This window comes from Sus scrofa, chromosome 2 (assembly GCF_000003025.6).
Source record: "Sus scrofa isolate TJ Tabasco breed Duroc chromosome 2, Sscrofa11.1, whole genome shotgun sequence".
NCBI lineage: Eukaryota > Metazoa > Chordata > Mammalia > Artiodactyla > Suidae > Sus > Sus scrofa.
The window spans coordinates 24,016,826-24,036,616 of record NC_010444.4 but is presented as its reverse complement, the minus strand read 5'-3'; the positions used below and the strand labels follow the sequence as shown (position 1 = coordinate 24,036,616).

Genomic DNA, 19,791 nt, shown 5'->3' with positions numbered 1-19,791 from the left:
GCATTGCTAGGAAGGCAAATGTTTGGTAACTCTCAGTCTAATAAATATGTCTAGATATTGAGGGTTAATAAGATAATTTCATCAAGATGAACAAAAGTATCTGATTAAGGAAGGTATTTGATATTCCCCTGCCTTTGATCATTCTGAGAAATTACTCAATTAATGCTAAATTGACAAATATCACTGTTGTTGAGTCCAAGATCATTGACTTCATTTTATAAATGAGAGGAATTTAGTTCTTATGCTTAGAACCTCCAAAAAAAATCATTAGTAAGTTAGGGAGAGGTTATAGCTTGCTATTCCATAAATACACTGATGTAACAAAGGTTCAGAAATTACTCTTAATTAGTTCTAGAAGAATATAAAGAACATGTTTGATACTGGGTCACAACTTTCACTTGATTGAGTTTAAATATTTGAGACATTATTGTGCTCTGTTTAGAGCACACATTTGCAATGGGGGTGTTATCATGCTTTAGGGGACAAAATTTGTTCTTGGGGGAGGGGAAAATTGCTTTTTTGGGGGGGCATAAACACAGATATAGATCCAATATATGCAGTATATCTGTAGTGTTAACATTTCAGAGGAGAGGAAGCATTTGTGCAGTAAAAAGTATAAAAATGCTCCATAAGGGAATAATGATGAACAGGATTGAAAACACTATTTTTGACCTTGGAATTGAGATGGGTGCCAAATTTTAAATGCAAAAGAATTCAACAAAAAGCCAAATGCCTTCCTTCTCATTATTGTTCTTTAAAGATTCACTGTGTTCTTAATATTTCTACAAGAGCAGTTTATGTCCCTCAAAACATTTATGTGAATTATTTTTCTCTGGCATTTTCTTTGCAATTTGAGATGTCAGGCAAGTAAAGAATCTTCTTTCTAGATGTGTATCTCAGAATTTAGTGGAGTTGTATGACCTTGGGCCTCAAGGATTCCCCAAATAGCTTTCAAAGGGTTTCCCTCTTTCTCCAAGAGTCTTGACCTCTAGTTTGAAGAGTAAAAAGAATACTGCTGACGTCACAAATGAAAGGCACTATGGTATTGAAAATGATTCACCAAAGCTGGGGAGACTTACAGCCCCATCACCTAGCAGTCTGAACTTCTGAGGCTCTATATTTTACTCTGTACCATGTGGGGTTTCCCTTCTGTAATGTTTATAGCCACACCCTCATTTAAAAGTCTGCCGCTATGACTAAAGAAACATCCACAGTGTTTTACACAATAGGAATTCTTCCTCTTGGGCAAAGCTTCATCCACATGAGTTTGTGAACTGAGTTAGATCAGTTGACAGTAGAGATCCCAAAAGAATATCTCTGTGCCAAGGTCCTGGGATAAAAGGGAATCTGAGAGCTAGGTTCTGATAGAGTTACTTATCTGGGAATACAAAAAATTAGATTTTAAAACTGAGATATAACACACCATCACACCGTGCACGAAAATAAACTCAAAATGGCTGAAAGACTTAAATGTAAGACAAGACACCATCAAACTCCTAGAAGAAAACATAGGCAAAACATTCTCTGACATCAATCTTACAAATGTTTTCTCAGGTAAGTCTCCCAAAACAGCAGAAATAAAAGCAAAAATAAACCAATGGGACCTAATCAATTGACAAGCTTTGCACAGCAAAGGAAACCATAAAAAAAAAAACCCAAAAGACAACTTGCAGAATGGGAGGAAATATTCTCAAATGATGCAACTGACAAGGGCTTAATCTCTAAAATATACAAGCAACTTATACAACTCAACACCAATTGAAAAATGGGCAAAAGACCTCAATAGACATTTCTCCACGGAAGATATACAGATGGCCAACAATTACATGAAAAAATGCCCAACATCAATGATTATTAGAGAAATGCAAATCAAAACTACTAGGAGGTACCACCTCACACCAATCAGAATGGCCATCATTAATAAGTCCACAAATAACAAATGCTGGAGAGGGTGTTGAGTGAAGGGAACCCTCCTGCACTGTTGATGGGAATGTAAATTGGTACAACCATTATATAAAACAGTATGGAGGTACCTTAGAAAACTATATATAGAACTACCATATGACCCAGCAATCCCACTCTTAGGCATGTATCCAGACAAAACTTTCCTTGAAAAAGACACATGCACCTGTATGTTCATTGCAGCACTATTCACAATAGCCAAGACATGGAAACATCCTAAATGTCCATCGACAGATGATTGGATTAGGAAGACTTGGTCTATATACACAATGGAATACTACTCAGCCATAAAAAGACCAAAATAATGCCATTTGCAGCAACATGGCTGAAACTAGAGACTCTCATACTAAGTGAAACAAGTCAGAAAGAGAAAGACAAATACCATATGATAGCCCTTATATCTGGAATCTAATATAGTGCACAAATGAACCTTTCCACAGGAAAGAAACTGATAAGACATGGAGAACAGACTTGTGTTACAAAGGGGGAGGGGAAGGGGATGGGATGGACTGGGAATTTGGGATTAATAGATGAAAACTATTGCCTTTGGAATGGATAAGCAATGAGATCCTGCTGTATAGGAACTATATCTATTCACTTATGATGGAGCATGATAATGTAAGAAAAAAGAATGTATATATGTATGTGTGACTGGGTCACCTTGCTGTATAGTAGAAAATTGACAGAACACTGTTAAATAGCTAAAATGGAAAAAAAAAATCATTAAATAAAAAAAAAATCTTTCCATGAAGAAGTAGAAGATTCTGTGTCTGAAGTTATAAAAAAAATAAAACTGAGTTATAACTATTCTTTCTCTCCTTCTGGCTCCTTCTTTTTTCTTTCTCCTGAAGGTGGCAAGAATCTTATAGGAGATTCCTTCAGGTGTTTCTTCCAGGTCTAGAATCCGGGAAATTTTTTGAAATAGGGACAGATTAGGGCAAGGGAGCTAGTGTGAGGGATGCTTCCCTGAAAGTCCAAAATTAGTAGCAGTTGGTCAAGAGAGAATATTTTTTGGCTGAGAGGATTCTGAATGGTGAAGAGTGTAGTAATAGTAATAACAATTCTAGTAAAAAGCAGTTAATATATACTGAAGATTTACTATATGCTTTTCATACATCATTTCATTTGATCCTCCCTATAACTTTACTACTCCTACTTTACAAATAAGCTGAAACTCAAAAAGGTTAAAAAACTGGCTTATGTCACACAGACAGGAAGTGATGGAACTGAGACATGAATTAATTCAGCTATAGCTATATGTTCTATAGATACAGAAAGTGAGAGCCAGAGCAGCCCTTGAATAGTGTATAAGTTAGCTATTGCAGCAATAATGCTGTATAACAACTATCCCCAAACTCATGGTTTACAACACTCAACATTTCTTTTTCTCACTAATTGGTCTTCAGTGCAGCACATGGGCTTGGCTTGGCTTCAGGCTTCAGTCAGTTTCAGTTGTGTTCCAATGCATCTCATTCTAGGGCCTGCTTTTCTGACCACAATCACAGGAAAGTAAATAATGCCATTTGCAGCAACATGGATGGGCAGATATGTATGGTGTCTCTTATGGCCTTGACTCAGAACTAGTACACTGTCACATCTTCTCACTTTACATTGATTGATAAGAGCAAGTCCTATAGCCAAGCTTAATAATGAGGAGTAGGGATGGTGCCTGCTCTAGGGGGAGAAACAGCAAAGCAAATGGGGCATATAACTCTAAAGCATGAATGGAGAAGGCATGAAGTGTTGAGAACAACGACCTTGTTTACCATGGGTAGACTTTCTCATTTACAGACCACATGAAAGCTGAGCTCTATTCATTACTTCTTCCATACTTAGAGGTAAATGAGAGTGAAAATTCAGGACATTCAACTTCTTATGATACTCTATTAATCACAATGTATCTTTGTAGACACAAACATAACATAATCATCAGGCTTTCCTACCAATGCCTAATTAACTACAGATGCTCACACGTACACAAACATATTCTTCTTAAGCTCATGAAGCCTCATAATTCAACATATCATAATGTCCAACTACTTTCCCCTTTTCAGAATAACAGTTATTGTCTCATGGGCTTACTTACATTTTTTTATAGCCACTTGTGTGCTATATGCTCCTTTCACATCCATTGTACTTCCACAATCATATGAATTGCTGACCACTTCTCATTCTTTCCTAAGATAATGAAACGTATTTCTTATCAGTCTCCCCTGTTTCTTCTTGCTTGTCATTACTGGCTTCATCGTTGAACTTCTCTTTTCTCATTGCTTCTAGCCAGTCTTGTAGTACTCATCACTGCTAGCCATTGCTAAAGGCTACAATGATTCATTTTTTAAATAAAATTTTTAGGAATGTGGAATTAGAAACTATCATTAGAAACAGATGGTGAAATGCAGCTCAAAATAAACCAAACAACAAGTGTGAGGTCAGGGTCTGATAACATAGTAGAAACTTTGCCACTTTTTTACTTCTTGGTGGTAAGCAAAACTCATGGTGTCTTTGGCTTTCAGTTCTTTCTCTGTAAAGGATGAATAAAAGGCATACAGTTGTGCATGGAAGAGGGATATATGTAAAGACGCTTATTATTTTTCCTGTTATAAAAAAGTGGAAGTAAAAATTCATAAGTAGGTAAATGGTTAAATAAAAATTATATGCTCACATAATATTGCCCTAAGAATGTCACGGAAAGACAGACATAAAGTAATTAAGTGAAAAAAAATCCAGCTTAGTTATACATTTCGTTGTTCATTCATTCAAATGTTGAATGTAGCTGTGAGGCACTAAAGCTACAGTAGTGAAGCCAGTAGTTCTGTTCCCATAGCTTACACCCTCCTGAAGGAAATATAAGGAACAAAATAAATTAAAACTGAACTATAATATATTAGATAGTTAAGTGTGATAAGGAGGGATAAAATAAAGTGTGAAATGGGCTTGACACACAGCAGACATTGGAATTTTAGATATGGTAGCCAAAGATTGCTCCCTTATGACAGTGGCTTGTGAATACAGAGGATTCTTGGATGAGGGAGCAGGGCATGCTGGGAGGAGGGAGCAGGACATTCTGGAAGGAGGGTGCAGGGGTTTCTGGGAGAAGGGAGGAGGGATTTTTGGGAGGAGGGAGCAGGTCATTCTGCGGGGGGAGGGAGCAGGGTGAAGTCTCACGTGCCTCCTGTGTTTGTGGGACATAAAGGAGGCTTTGAGACTAGGGTGAGGAGAGGAAAGAGCAGGAAATGAGGTCAAAAGAGTAACAGGGAGGGCACCATGTCATCTGGGGTCTTCTTAGGACTCTTTGGCTTTGACTTTAAGTAAAATATGAAGCCACATGGGAATTTTGAACCAAAAGATTGGCAAGCTCTGCTTTCGTGTTATGCTAGAATGTTGCTGCACTGAAAACTGACTTAGAGACAGTAAAAGAGATAGCTGAATAGCATTTGAGAGGCTACTGAAATAATTTAGATGTGATTCAGTGATGGTTTACACTGGGATGGTGGCATGGGGAAGATTTCCGGGAAAAAATATATATGATGTATACAATTATATATATTATATATATTTTTATTTTTTAAATTGAAGTGTAGTTGCTATACAATGTTATATGTTATAGGTGTACAATACAGTGATTAATGATTTTAAGGTCATATTCCATTTATAGGCATTATAAAATATTCCTGTGTTGTAGATTACTTTATGCCTACTAGTTTGTACCTCTAACTCTCCTACTCCTATCTTGCTCCTCCCCCACTTCCTTCTCCTTACCAGTAATCACTAGTTTGTTCTCTATATCATGAGTCTGCTTCTATTTTGTTATATTCACTAATTTGTTGCATTTTTTAGATTCCACAGACAAGTAATATCATACAGTATTTATCTTTTACTTATTTCACTTAGCATAAGGCTCTCCAGGTCCAGCCATGTTGTTGCAAATGGCAAAATTTCATTATTACGGCTGAGTAGTATTCTGTTGTATATACATACCACATCTTCTTTAGCCATTCTTCTGTTGATGGACACTTAGGCTGCTTCCATACCTTGGCAATTGTAAATAATGCAATTATTTACATTGGGGTGTATGTATCTTTTCAAATTAGAGCTTTTGTTTCTTGGGGGTATATACCTAAGAATGGAATTGCTGAGTCATATGATATTCTATTTTTAGTCTTTTGAAAAACCTCCATACAGTTTTTCACAGTGGCTGCAGCAATATACATTCTCATCAACAGTGTAGGAGGGTTTCTGGGCATATATTGAAGGTAGAATCAATAATGATCTGATGATAGACCAGTGGCCATAAGAAGAGTTAAGGATGACTTAAAATTTTTTGATCTGAGCACAAGAAAGATAGAGTTACATTGTACAAAAGTAAGGATTCCTGAAGGAAGAAGTTGCTGAGAAGTAAATATAATATAGTCTTATTTTTAAATTATGTACATATACATACACACATGTGTCATGAAAATTCATAGCAAAATAACATATGGAACATTGATTGAAGTGGCTACCTCTAGAGGTTTTAATTATAGAGATGTGAAGATGGATGTTTATTCTTTTATTCCATCCCCTGCCATTTTGATGTAATTGTTTACAGCATACTTGCTTTTATACCTTTATTTGCAATCGATAAAAGAACACCCCTTTCATTTCTGGAACACCCCACTTACTTTTTAGATAAATCAATTTCCAACAGGATCTGCAAAGCCTTCAGATCTTTGTGAATGTAGATTGCAGACAGTTCTGTGATTTATAAAATACATTAGGGACATAAATTTCAGTCCACTTCTTGGTTGCAGAAATTGAACAGAATGTGGACTTATAAAGTATTTGTTCTAGTCATTTACTGTATTTTAAAATATTCTATCTTCCAGATTCATCCCAAGATGTTACTGAGAACTGAAGGACAAACCATATCCTAAGATGTTACTGAGAACTGAAGGACAAACCATTAATTTACTAGGGAGCTACCTTCACTGGGCTTGGCCACGTTGAAGGCTCAATCAATCCTCTGCAGGTCAATGGATCTCACCCTGAGAACATTTCAGTAGCAAATATCTGACTTCTGTCTTCTCTGTGGTCACAGATTGAGTAGAGGTTCCTAGCAATGCTCAATGCATCCTGCTTGGCTGAAATTAATAGACTCAGGTTCTTACCACTGACTTGCTCTGTGACCCTAGACAAGTCATCTGAACTCACTTGCTCTTTCTTAATTGGGAAAGAAAATCAGGAAATGAATATCAGTTCCTGCATGCCTCATGGATAACTTATGGGAGTGTCAGAGGTACAGTAATCTGTTAATTAGCAGATTACTTGGAAAGACACACTTTTATACAAAAATCTAAAAATATCAAACTTGAAAATCAGAGCTCTCTGCTTTTACAGCATGTCAACAATGCAATTGCATCATTTTCTTTGCCCTTGCAAGGGGTATCTAAGGCTTATTTTGACATCAAAGTAATGCTTAGGTTGGGGCATGAAACCAAAATTTCAAAGGCTAAAGTATAAATACTTTAGTATAAAATAATGATGTAAAGAGGAGTGTCATTCATTACTTTCACAGTTAAAGTTTTTTTTTGTTTTGTTTTTAAACTTAAGATCAGTTTCCTCTTCCCAAATGCCAGGGCTTTCCTGCTATTACTCTATAAGGTGTGTAGGTGTCAAATCATTTTCTTGGGATGACAGGTGTGAAGGGGAAATCAGAACAAAACTTGGTACAAACATACCTTACTCTGGCTGGATTATCAAGTGAGGTGCTAAAAGCTGATGAGGAGGTATCTGTAACAGGGCTCTAGGCTCCTGTGCTTGGAATTTGCCCTCGAGTGAAGGTGGAGGGAGGGGCTTGGTAAGTGATGACTGAGCACACAGAGGTAACAGGTACTAAAATAACGTTGCTCCCAGTGATCTCTCGCTAGGTCTTTGTTAGTGGGTCTTCTACCTCTTGTGTCCACGTCTTGGCACACACCCTTATTTACTCACTGGACCTCACTGTTAGTGAAGAAAACCACTCCATATCTCTCCACGTATCAGAAATGCTTTATCACTCTTCTTAAACTCTATGCTCCTCTTATTTGTTCACAAAAGATGTCTTTTGGTTCAACAAGTGGCAGAGAAAGAGTTTGGAGGAAGTACCTCCACTCTACATATGGCTGGTAACGGTGGAAGGCAAAGGGGAGATTTAAGATGTTTGGCTTAAGAAGCTCTTCCCCTCCCTTAGGTATTCTTTAGGAGATGTAGTAAGATTTGACTCCGTGGCCACTTTGGAAAGCTGGTTAGTATCCTCTTTGCTCCTGGCCCAGATCCCCAACCTGGACAGAAAGACTTGTTTTCCCAGCAGCTGGAAGGGGTGGTGGTGGGTAGCCCTCAGCCCTCAGTTCTTTCCAGGTTTCCCGGAGTTGCCATCAGCTGAAGAGCCTCTTCACACAAGGTCACTCCTCCTTGCTGGGGGAAGCCTGAATCTAACGGCTGATCGGTGGTAGTGTACAATGGCAGAGCCGCATCTCTCAAGTTACAATAACCCTGAAGCATTGCCATATGGCTTCCGGGATCTCCATGGAGTCGACTTCAGCCTTATTTTGCTCAATCTTTCTTTCTTTTTGTCTTCCATGGGTTTCAAGTTTGCAAACCCTCTCTAGTCAACTTCCTGCATGTAAATCTCTGTTGTAGAATCTGTTTTATGGAGAAACTAACGTGCAACAGCTACTAAAGTTGGAGAGAAGTATATTTATGTTCCAGCAATTCTAATTATATTCCTTAGAGAAACTTGTATATATTTGCATCTGGATCACGTTTGAGAATGTTCATAGCAGTGTAATTTGTAAGAGTTCCATACTGGAAAAAGCTAAATAAATCTAACTATCCATCAGTAGTAGAATATATGAATAAATCATGGTAAAAATCAGACAATCAAATACATACACAATAAAAATGAAAATGAATGAACTATAGTTTTGCATACCATACCATGGATGAATAATATATAAATCTGATAATCTACACATTTATATCTATAACTGAAGAAGCAAAACACTGAAGAATATATATAGTATAGTAGATAAATATGTATATGTGAGTTTTTATGAATATATAAATATGTGTGTTGCAAATCACCATGGGCAAAAATTAAACTGCTGTTTTAAAGACGTATGTATCAGTGTTTAAGTGAAAAGTAACTTATAGTGAAAAGTAACTTACTGGCATAAATTTCAGGATAGTGATTATTTTTTAGAGAAGAGGATTTATAATCAATTTAGAACACTCAGGAGGCTTCTGGAGAGTGAATATTTCTATTACTATAATGAGATATTTGCTTTTGATTGCCTTTGACTGTTGGACTGTACTTTTAAAATGTGGCTCTGCTTAAGGAAGGACTGTGGACCCAGATTTAACTTGGTTGCACGCCCTTAAGAGATCTTCCAGAACCCATCTATTTCGGTATGTGTATCACTAGGAAAATCAGTGGATCTTGAGAACTCCCCAAGCATAAACTACCCTGAAACTAACTTTTCTTTAGCCATAGACTATCTCTCAAAGAAGTAAAGCTTCGGGCCTTAAATATGAAGCTGGTTCATCCAATCAAATTTAAGTGGAAATGTTTTGTTCAAAATGTTGGTTTCCAATTGGCTTTTTTAAAAATAGTATTTCAAATTTTTTAATTTTATTGTTTTTGTTTTTTTATAATTTTTATTTTTTCCATTATATTGATTTACAGTGTTTTGTCAATTTCTACTATGCAACAAAGTGACCCAGTCCCAGTCATATATATATATATATATATATACACATACACACACACATATTCTTTTTCTCACATTATCTTCCATCATGTTCCATCACAAGTGACTGGATATAGTTCCCTCTGCTCTACAGCAGGATCTCATTGCTTATCCACACCAAATGCAATAGTTTGCATCTATTAACCCCAGACTCCCAGTCCGTCCTATTCCCTTCCCCTCCCCCTTGGCAACCACAAGTCTGTTCTCCAAGTCCATAAGTTTGTTTTCTGTGGAAAAGTCCATTTGTGTCGTATATTAGATTTTAGATATAAGTGATAATATATGGTATTTGTCTTTCTCTTTCTGACTTACTTTACTTAGTATAGGAGCTTTTCATTAATTCATTCTCTTATTTATTCATTTAGCATGTATGTGCCTACTTTGTCTCAGACATTGCTCTTAGAACTAGGTGTTTGTAGACAAGAGCAAAAATACAGACAACAAATCCCTGCCTTGATGGAGCTTATCTGTAAACAGGGGCTTTTCACCTTATCTCTCCCCCACCACCTGAGGAGGGGCAGAAGGCAGCACTGAAGTTTACCTTCTGTGTCTATATGAAAAGCCTCTTTTATATAGAAACAAAGGGGGGAAAATTAAAACTGAAAAAAAAAAAACAAAACCTATTTCTGGTTCCACACCTAAAATTAGATCATTGGTTTCTAAATGGATAAATAAATGATTCCTTTCCCTTCTATGTTATTTCTAATTTCAGTAATGAAGTTTCTGGCAGAAAGGAACATAATCAGGTCATGAAAGCTCACAACTAAAAAGATGGTGAAATCATAATACCTGGCAATGAAATAACCTGTTTTGAGCCTTCTTCTAGTCTTAAAATCAGAATGAGTTTTGAAATGTTTTTCAATTTTTTTTATGCTTTAGAAATTTGGAGTTTTCAATGTCCAGTACGTAAGATTGCTATGATGAATAAAGGATATCGTGGATTTAAAATACCTGGTACCCAGAGAACACCTTGTTCATAGCCTCACCAGCATCCTTTTCCTACATTTCCACTCCTAACAAGACCCCCATAGATTTCCCAGCCACTCTGTTTTGAGAGATTTGACTCCCATTTCCAGGGTGAGAATTTGGCCCTGCTTAGTTTAAGCTACTTGAAGCATCCCCCTTTTCTAGGTTAAGATACTGATTTAAAGATGGCACTTAACTCAGCTTTGGACAGTGAGACTCAGGGGACATTTTTTGTGGGCTTTGAGAATGATTCCTTACTCTAGTGCATTGAACTCCCCAAAGAGATACCTTTACCCTCCGCTAGATATGAATGAAGAAGCAGTCATTGCTGGAAGCCATTGTGCAAGGAAGCCAATGTCCTGAGAAAAAGAAAAAGAATACAGTTCACTCTTTGGAGATGTTTTTGAATTATGGGACCAAATGTCTTCTCTGGATATGTTAATTATGTGAACTAACAGCTTAGTTCAATTTTTCATGCAATCGAATTTAAGTGGAAAGGTTCTGCTCAAAACACTGGCTTCTGCTTGTTTTTATTTTTTTTATTTTTTATTTATTTATTTTTTTTCCCCTCCCTAGGGCCACACCCACAGCACCTGGAAGTTCCCAAGCTAAGGGTTAAATTGGAGATGCAGCTGCCAGCCTACACCACAGCCACAGCAATGCCAGCTCTGAGCCGCGTCTGTGACCTACACCACAGGTCACTGGCAATGCTGGATCCTCAACCCACTCACCGAGGCCAGGGATCAAACCTGAATCCTCATGGATACTAGTCAGGTTTGTTATGGCTGAGCCACAGCAGTAACTCCCTGACTGGCTCTGAACTAAATATTTTCTAACTGTGTTTATCACTTCTGCCAATGTGACCTTGCCCCATAGTGTGTAGCTGTCCTTAATTTCAGTTTTTTGTTATATCCAATTAAAAAATTCTGAATCTCTCAATACATAATAACTGTTCATTAAGTGTAACAATGATAATTTTAGTCATATGGCAAAATGTTTTGAATGTCACTGAGGAAATTATTTAAAATATCAATGAACTTTTTAAATATGATAGCATATGGTCTATAAAATTTCACTAAACTGTTTTAATTTTTCTTCTGGCATGGAATACTAAAAAGAGAAGACCTAGAAGGAAATACGTGGATTTACATTCTTTAATTTACCATACAAATTAAAAATTTACATATCTAAGTTTCATCTTCATAATATTTGGCTCCCTTGCCTCTATACCTCTCTGCTGCCTTTTATTTCACTACCACTCGCTCTTTCTTGCCCCCGGAAAATGCCTCTAAAATCTCTGAAGCTGTCAGATTTCACAAGCGTGTAATTTTACTTTAGCTAAATTCTAAACACCAGCAAGTGGTGAATTTGACGTGGGAACTGTAAAAGAGTCTTATCTACAGTGACACAACTGCTGCCCCCCTAATATCTATTAAGTAGCACAGGATTATAGTGTAACAGCTCTCAAATTGCTTGTGACACCTGCATGAATACCAAATAGATTCGTTATGTTCAGACTTATTACAAAAAGCACTTTCTGAATTTTAAATGATTAAGACGCTTACAAATTAATAGCTACCGAGTGCGTTGCCTTTCTGAAGGTACGTATATTATGGAAAGATCACAGTTCAGTTAAATGTAGGCAACGACACAAATAATATGGCCACTTAATAGAAAGTGTCATTTGGAGCAATATTCCTAATTTTGAAAGCTTTCAAATGGCATTATTTTAAGCAAAGTACACCCCCTACTTTAAGTGCTCCATGTCATTCTCCCCTTCTCTCTGGAGATGGAGGAAAAAAATAAAGGAGGAAGAAAGTGATAAATGTCCATATTATGCAGAATTTGCCTTTTTGAAATCCCATTCCCCATTGCACTAGCTGGGATTTTATAGAGAGATAAATCACAAAGAAATAAGAAGCCAGTAATGAGATAGAAGTATATTTGAAATATGGATGCAAATTCTTACCACCTGCTGAGCAAAAGTAGTCTACAGAGACTGTCCTGGAAACTGCGATGCCATTAGCATCTTGTAAGCTCTAAATTTGCAGCAGAAGAATAGAGGAATTATGTCTGTGAAATGCCAAAGGCCGATCTGATTTATCTCTCAGCAGAATGTTTCAGCCACATCTACATAAATATTTTAACAGAAATTTAATTTTCATTTTAGTCACACAATAAATCTTTTTATTACACACCATCATTTTGTCCTAAATACATTGCCTTTTTTATGCAATTTGTGTTCATTCTTTTTTGTGTGTTTGATAAATACAATTTTAATATACAGAGGAACAATGGTTTTATTTACACAAGAGCCTTGCCGTAGGCTGTTTAATTTTGGCCATGAATTCTATTTATTTTAATGCAATTTCTAGGAGAGCTATCAGTTGGCTTATATATAACTTAAGCATCTATTCCTAAGCCTTCAGGGCTTCAGAAAAATAGGGGGAGTGAGAGGATGTGGAACTTAAGTAATGCTACAGGTGCATGTTCTATATTGGATCTGGGTTTAGAAGAATCAGCAGTAAAGGTACACACACCACTCTGGTGTCCATCTCATTGTCAGTGGGTTTCACCACATGGACAGTGACAGTTGTGGGCAGTGTGAGTTTGAAGGAATTGCACCTGATTTAAGTTTCTTGTGTCACACTGATTTATTGGCGGTGGTGATGTTATACACACCAAAAGTTATGGTCAGTCCTTTTGAACGCCCCCAGAAGGACAAGGGGAGGTATAGCTTTTCAAACTTGAAACACACAGCACTAAACAGACCCTATTGGATGCACAGTGGATGTTTATCTTGGAAGCAGTTCCTCAAACCAATTTGACAGTTGTGGTCAAAATATTAAAATTTCCACTAGCAAATGGGTCAACCAGCTGGTGTTACAGACAGCCGTAACAATAAACTCTGCCTGTATCATTGCCCTTTCAGTTCTGTTTGAAAGTGTTTTATGCCATAAGTTACTAATTTAAAAACTTAAATTTGAGGGTTTAATTTTAAGGGTAAGGGTGCCTTAAAAAGCATAATTTATGTAAGTGCTAGATCTTGTGTCTCTACCAAAGCTTATTGAAGTTGAGGTTGAGCATGGATGAGCAGGATGAAAATAGATCCATATTTTTTGGAACAGGTAATAAATTAAGAGTTTAAGACATGACTTTTTTTTTTGGCATTCCTATTTCTATATGAAGAAGATATAAATATATTTCTGATAAGCAATTGTTTGAAATGAAATGGTAGCATGCCAGCCAGTCACAGCCAGAGGTCTGTTTTTATTTTCTTTATTTCTAAGCAAATGACAAAAAAAATAAAATTAATCTATTTTCATCCAAGTCCCTATGTAAGATTTTTCCAAACACTGGCTCTTTCATTTTTTTGGTTTATTCTAGTACTTTATTGTATGGTCTGAGATCCAAGAAATATCTTTGTTCTCAGCTATATAATAAACATGAATCTCTCCCTGAAAAAAACATAGTGACAACAGAGCGATTAAACTGTGCCTAATTTTAATAAATGGACATTGGATGAGGAAAATTGATTAACTCAGACTTATTGGTACCCTTATTACTTAGAGGTGGTCCCCTGTGGCTTTTTCAACTTCTTCATATCTTCCTGTATTGTTTGAATTTTCTGCAAAAAAAGCTCTATTTTTTATGAAGGAAAATTATTTTCTCTCATTTATACACAATTAGTTAATAAATTAGTGTTGTTTATACTATTAATTCCCTTTGTTATCTCTGTCTGAATGCTTTTACTTTATCATTTTTGCATGTGAATCCTAGCTATGTGCTGACGACTGTTTTGTATGCTGCCCTTAATCATTCATTCATTTACACACTTGCGCATTCATTCATTGTTTATCATGAATAACATACTGTTCTAAGCGGTATGGAGACTTCTGTAAAAGAGGGAACATCCCTCTCTCCAACTTCTTGGAACAGCTCTTTTTTAAAAATATCATGTAAATCAAAACTACAATAAGATACCACCTCACACTAGTTAGAATGGCTATCATTAATAAGTCTACGAATAACAAATGCTGGAGAAGGTGTGGAGAAAAGGGAACCCTTTTACGGTGGGAATGTAAATTGGTACAACCACTATGGAAGACAGAATGGAAGTATATCAGAAAACTAAATATAGAACTACCATATGATCCAGTAATCCCACTCCTGGGCATACATCTGGACAAAACTTTCATTCAAACAGATACATGCACCCCTATATTCATAGCAGCACTGTTCACAGTAGCCAAGACATGGAACCTCAAAGTCCATCGACAGATGAATGTATTAAGAAGATGTGGTACATATACACGATGGAATACTACTCAGCCATAAAAAGAACAAAATAATGCCATTTGCAGCAACATGGATGGAACCAGAGATTCTCATACTAATCAAAGTAAGTCAGAAAGAAAAAGGAAAATATAATATGGTATCACTTACATGTGGAATCTAAAATATGGCACAGATGAACCTGTCTATGTAACAGAAGCGGTCTCACAATCATGGAGAACAGACCTGTGGTTGCGAAGGGGGAAGGAGAGCCAGTGTGATGGACTGGGAGTTTGGGGTTGGTAGATGCAAATTATTATATTCAGAATGATAAGCAATGAGATCCTGCTGTAGAGCACAGGGAACTATATCAAATCACTTGTGATAGAACATGATAGAAGATAATATGAGAACAAGAAAGTGTGTGTATACATATATAAAATGTATATATGTATGTATGACTGCATCATTTTGCCGTACAGCAGAAATTGGCAGACATTGTAAAGCAAGTATACTTTAAAATTTTTCAAAAAAACTCATGCATACCACACTAAGTTTTTCAAGACCATGATGTTATCTATCTTTGTAATTCTAGTTCCAAGACAGTGACTTGAGCTTGAAAATGTTTGTTGAAAGAACAAGTAAATTACCTTGCACTCCTTATGGGGAAGTAGTTTGCTAAGCATACATAATCTTAGCCCCAAACTTTGTCTTGCTTTGATCAAATTCATGAAGTAAAGATAAATGTGGTTTGATTGCACACAGGCTTTCCTCATTATTGTACAGTATGTATACTAATAGCTATTGTTTCCAGTCCCAAATCCACCAATTATCAGCTCTGTGACGTTGTGCCTCAGTTTCCCTGTTGTTAAACTATAGGTCGTGGTCAATTACAAGTAACTAAGTCCCTTACTATTCGAATGGAGTGAGGTAGGGTGTGTATAGCCTGAGCCTAATGCTTGGTGCATATTGAATTCTCAAAAATCCTTAGTACTGTTATTATTTGTATACATTGCTGTTATTATTGTTATTAGCATTATGATCAGAGATTTTGACTTATAGTCAAGCCCTTCTCTTGCTACCTTCCATGAAGAAGCAAGATTAACTGGTTTTAGAATCTATAACGTCACACTCTTCCCTTGGCCACACAGGGACTATAAATATCTTTATCTATTTAACTTATTTGAAGGTACCCAACATCCTAGTTACAACCCAATTTGTCAGGTTTAATATTCACTGCGCTGTTTGGGCTGCCACATGATTCTGCAGAGAAAATAAGGTAAATAGCTTTCTTTATCATCCCATTCCCCATGATGTTCTTTCATATTCAAAAATAATCAGAGAAAATATTTCATCTTTCACTTTCGTTAAATCTGTGGAAACTGCCTTTTCGATTCTGATTACCAAATTTCCTATTTGTTATTTCTTTTCTAGAGAGTTGAAAGGATATGGCTTTTTAGCAAGGAGAAAACTGAATGGGGCTTCAAACAGATATTCCTGAAGAAAGGTAGCTGGACAAGGTAATGACAGTCTTGAGAATTTCTTAAATGAAAAGTATGATGGAAGTGTCATATTGGCCAGCCTCTACCCTCCACTCTCTGATGCAGTTAAGTGAGGTTGAAAGCAGTATTTCACATTTCCTGCCCTTAATTTAAGGAAAGGTTAACATGCAGGGTTTGCATACATTCCCTCTTTGGGTTGTGATCCGAGATCAGGTAAAGCTGGGAGGAGAGACACATATGGCAGAACAATGTTAACTCTTAAGACGTTGATTTCCAGCGACAGTCTTTTTAGCTTTGGGCTTCCACTCTTTACTTCATTTTTCAAGTGTAAAGATAAAACTTTGGGGAGTTCCTATCGTGGCACAGCAGAAACAAATCCGACTGGGAACCATGAGGTTGCAGGTTCGATCCCTGGCCTCACTCCATGGGTCAAGGATCCAGCGTTGCCATGAGCTGTGGTGTAGGTCGTGATGCAGCTTGGATCTGGCATGGCTGTGGCTGTGGTGTAGGCTGGCAGCTGTAGCTCCGATTTGACCCCTAGCTTGAGAACCTCCATATGCTGCAGATGTGTGGCCCTAAAAAGACAAAAAAAAAAAAGTTTGGTTCGTTGATATTTGAGTGGACTTGGACTTGATGAAATCTGTTTAGCTCCACTACAAACTTCAATTTAACTGTGTCCCAAAGCAGGATGCAGAAAAATGGATCTCACTCTTTAGAACACAGCTTCTCAATCTTGGCCCTATTGAAATTTGTGCCAGAGAATCACTTGGTCTGGGGAACTGACCTGTGCATTGTAGGATGTTTAACATCATCCCTGGTCTCTATCCAACCAAATGCCAGTAGCACCTGCTCAAATTTATGACAGCCACAAACATCTCCAGACCTTGTCAAGTCTGCTGAGTGGGAGGGGGAAATATAATCATGTTTCCAACACTGGGCTTTGAGCGTCACATTCAGTCCTTACAGTACCCCCAAGAAGTAGGCGTTTCTGCTTTTAGTTTCAGAAAGCTTAATTGATTTCCTTGTGGTTACACAGATAGTAAATGATCTTTACTATGTAAATGATCTTCTTTACTCTGTTGGCCATTCTGATCCTTCTTTTGACATAGAAACAGAGCTTCCAAATCTTATATTCTCAGTTGTAAAAATGGGCAAATTATGGAAGGAAAAGGGACACATAAATTTTAGATAGTTGCAGTTGGAGAGTATAGAAAGAAAAAAGACATAATGTAATGGCCATTATGAAGTATAAGATGAGAATGAATATGAAGATTCCAAGATATTATCACTAATTGATATTAGCTCATTTTGCGGCACTATGTTTGATAATCATTCCCTTCAAGATATTAAATTTCTCTTACTAAGTAGTTTTGGCATCGCACAGATTGAAAAGACCCAGGAGAGGCAATATAGCCAATATTCATAATAACTTAAAATGGAGTATAATCTATAAAAATATTGAATCATTATACTGTACACCTTAAACTAATATTGTTAAGTCAGCTGTATAAATCAATAAAAAACACCTATACCAAACATATATATGTCAAATATCAGTCAAATACAAAAGAAGGACTTAGGAGAAGTGAAAAACAAATACAATGTAGAATCCTAATTGGATCTGGATCCTAGAGCAGAAAAGGATATTAGTGGAAATTTAATTGAATCTATGGTTTATTTCATAGAGTTGTTCCAATGCTAATTTCTTGGTTTTAATGATTGTGTGATGGTTATGCAAGATGTTAACATCAGGGAAAGCTGGGTGAAGGGTATATGGGAACTCTCTGTACTACTTTTGCAACTTTTCTGCACTTATACCATTTTAAAATAAACATGTTTAAAAATACAGAAAATAAAATTTATTAATAATGAAAACAAATTGTATCAAGAAGCAGGAAATCTAGGTTTGTGCTGCTCTTCTACAGCTTTCTAGTAGAATTATTGTCCTGGGAAAACTGTTAAAAAGCTATCAATTTTAGTTGTCTCAACTATGAGAACAAGTGATAATAATATTTAACCAATTTGAAGGCAGGGTGCCAGGCCAGATACCCTGGAAAGGTTGCTCTGATAAATAGTTGCCCATCTGTCTATCTAACATATATCTGTCTCTATAGATCCATCTAAAACACATGCACATACACTCACAGAGCTTTCCATTAACATTCAAATCAAAACTTAACTTTGACTTTTAACCATAGAGTGTGAAACGAATATTTAAGAGCTGTGAGAATGAGTTCCACTGGCCAAAAGGATTTAGTATTACATTATTCAGCCATCACACTAATGTGGGTTTTTTAGGCAGATGAAAGATTACAGGAGGTTGTTCTCATAATGAGGATGAGACTACGTACTGTACCTAATGTTCTAGAACTGCCATTAGGAAACGCAAGTATATCACTGCTCCATTCTGCCAAGATAGTTTCCCTTGTAACTTCTCTTGTAAGAAACTTAGAGTAAAATGAACCTTATGTGAAAAGTTTAGGATTCCTTCCTCGGCACATCATTTGTCCCAAGACATCCCAGCCTCTATCCCCAAAGTTCACATAAGAGGTGCTGGCCTATAGTCAACACTTACTATGGGGTCAAGACAATACTAGATGCATTGCATAAATCAATGCATTTAATGTCTAAAGGAGGTTTTAATGACAAAAAGACAGGTTTGGTGTATCTGCATTAAAGACGGATGTTACTTTTAAATCATAGTGAGACCGTCCAGATCTTCTAACAAAGTTTCCTCGGGAATGCTCTCACGAAGACCTTACCAAGTATTGCATGTCATCGTATTGCAAAAACATGTAAAAGTTGTGTGTTCTGTTTTGAATTGTGGCCAGTATCCTTATTTTAATTTGGTCAACTTCAAAGAGATAGTCTAGATACAGATGGAAAATAAGCAGAACTTCTTTTGCAACAGCAGAGGAGTAGATTTCTATGCAAGTTGGCAGTTGGTGACGCCAAATGCAGTTGTAGCCTTGAGAGTGTGGGCAGCAAGGGTTTTTACATTCCATAAAAATATTACCTTTGGTTGTGGTTCCTGAAATTCTGAGAAGTTTCACATTGATGAGACGAGCTATTTCTCCACTCTGTCCTACAATACAAATATAAGAAGACGCAAACTATTACATTTAGAATGGATAAGCAATGAGGTCCTACTGTACAATGCAGGGAACTATATCCAATCTCTTGGGCTAGAATGTGATGGAAGATAGTATGAGAAAAAGAATGTATATATATGAATGACTGGGTCACTATGCTGTACAGCAGAAATTGACACAACACTTTCAATCAACTATACTCTAATAAAAATAAAATATCATTTAAAA

The 19,791-nt window shown here is 36.7% G+C and overlaps 1 long non-coding RNA gene across 1 annotated transcript in view; it reads left to right on the top strand.

Moving 5' to 3' along the window:
- Positions 1 to 16,847, top strand: part of LOC110259278 — a 168,739-nt gene extending 151,892 nt beyond the window's left edge. The window contains exon 4 of the long non-coding RNA XR_002341503.1: positions 16,404 to 16,847. This is a non-coding gene — a long non-coding RNA (uncharacterized LOC110259278). The remainder of the gene's footprint in view (positions 1 to 16,403) is intronic.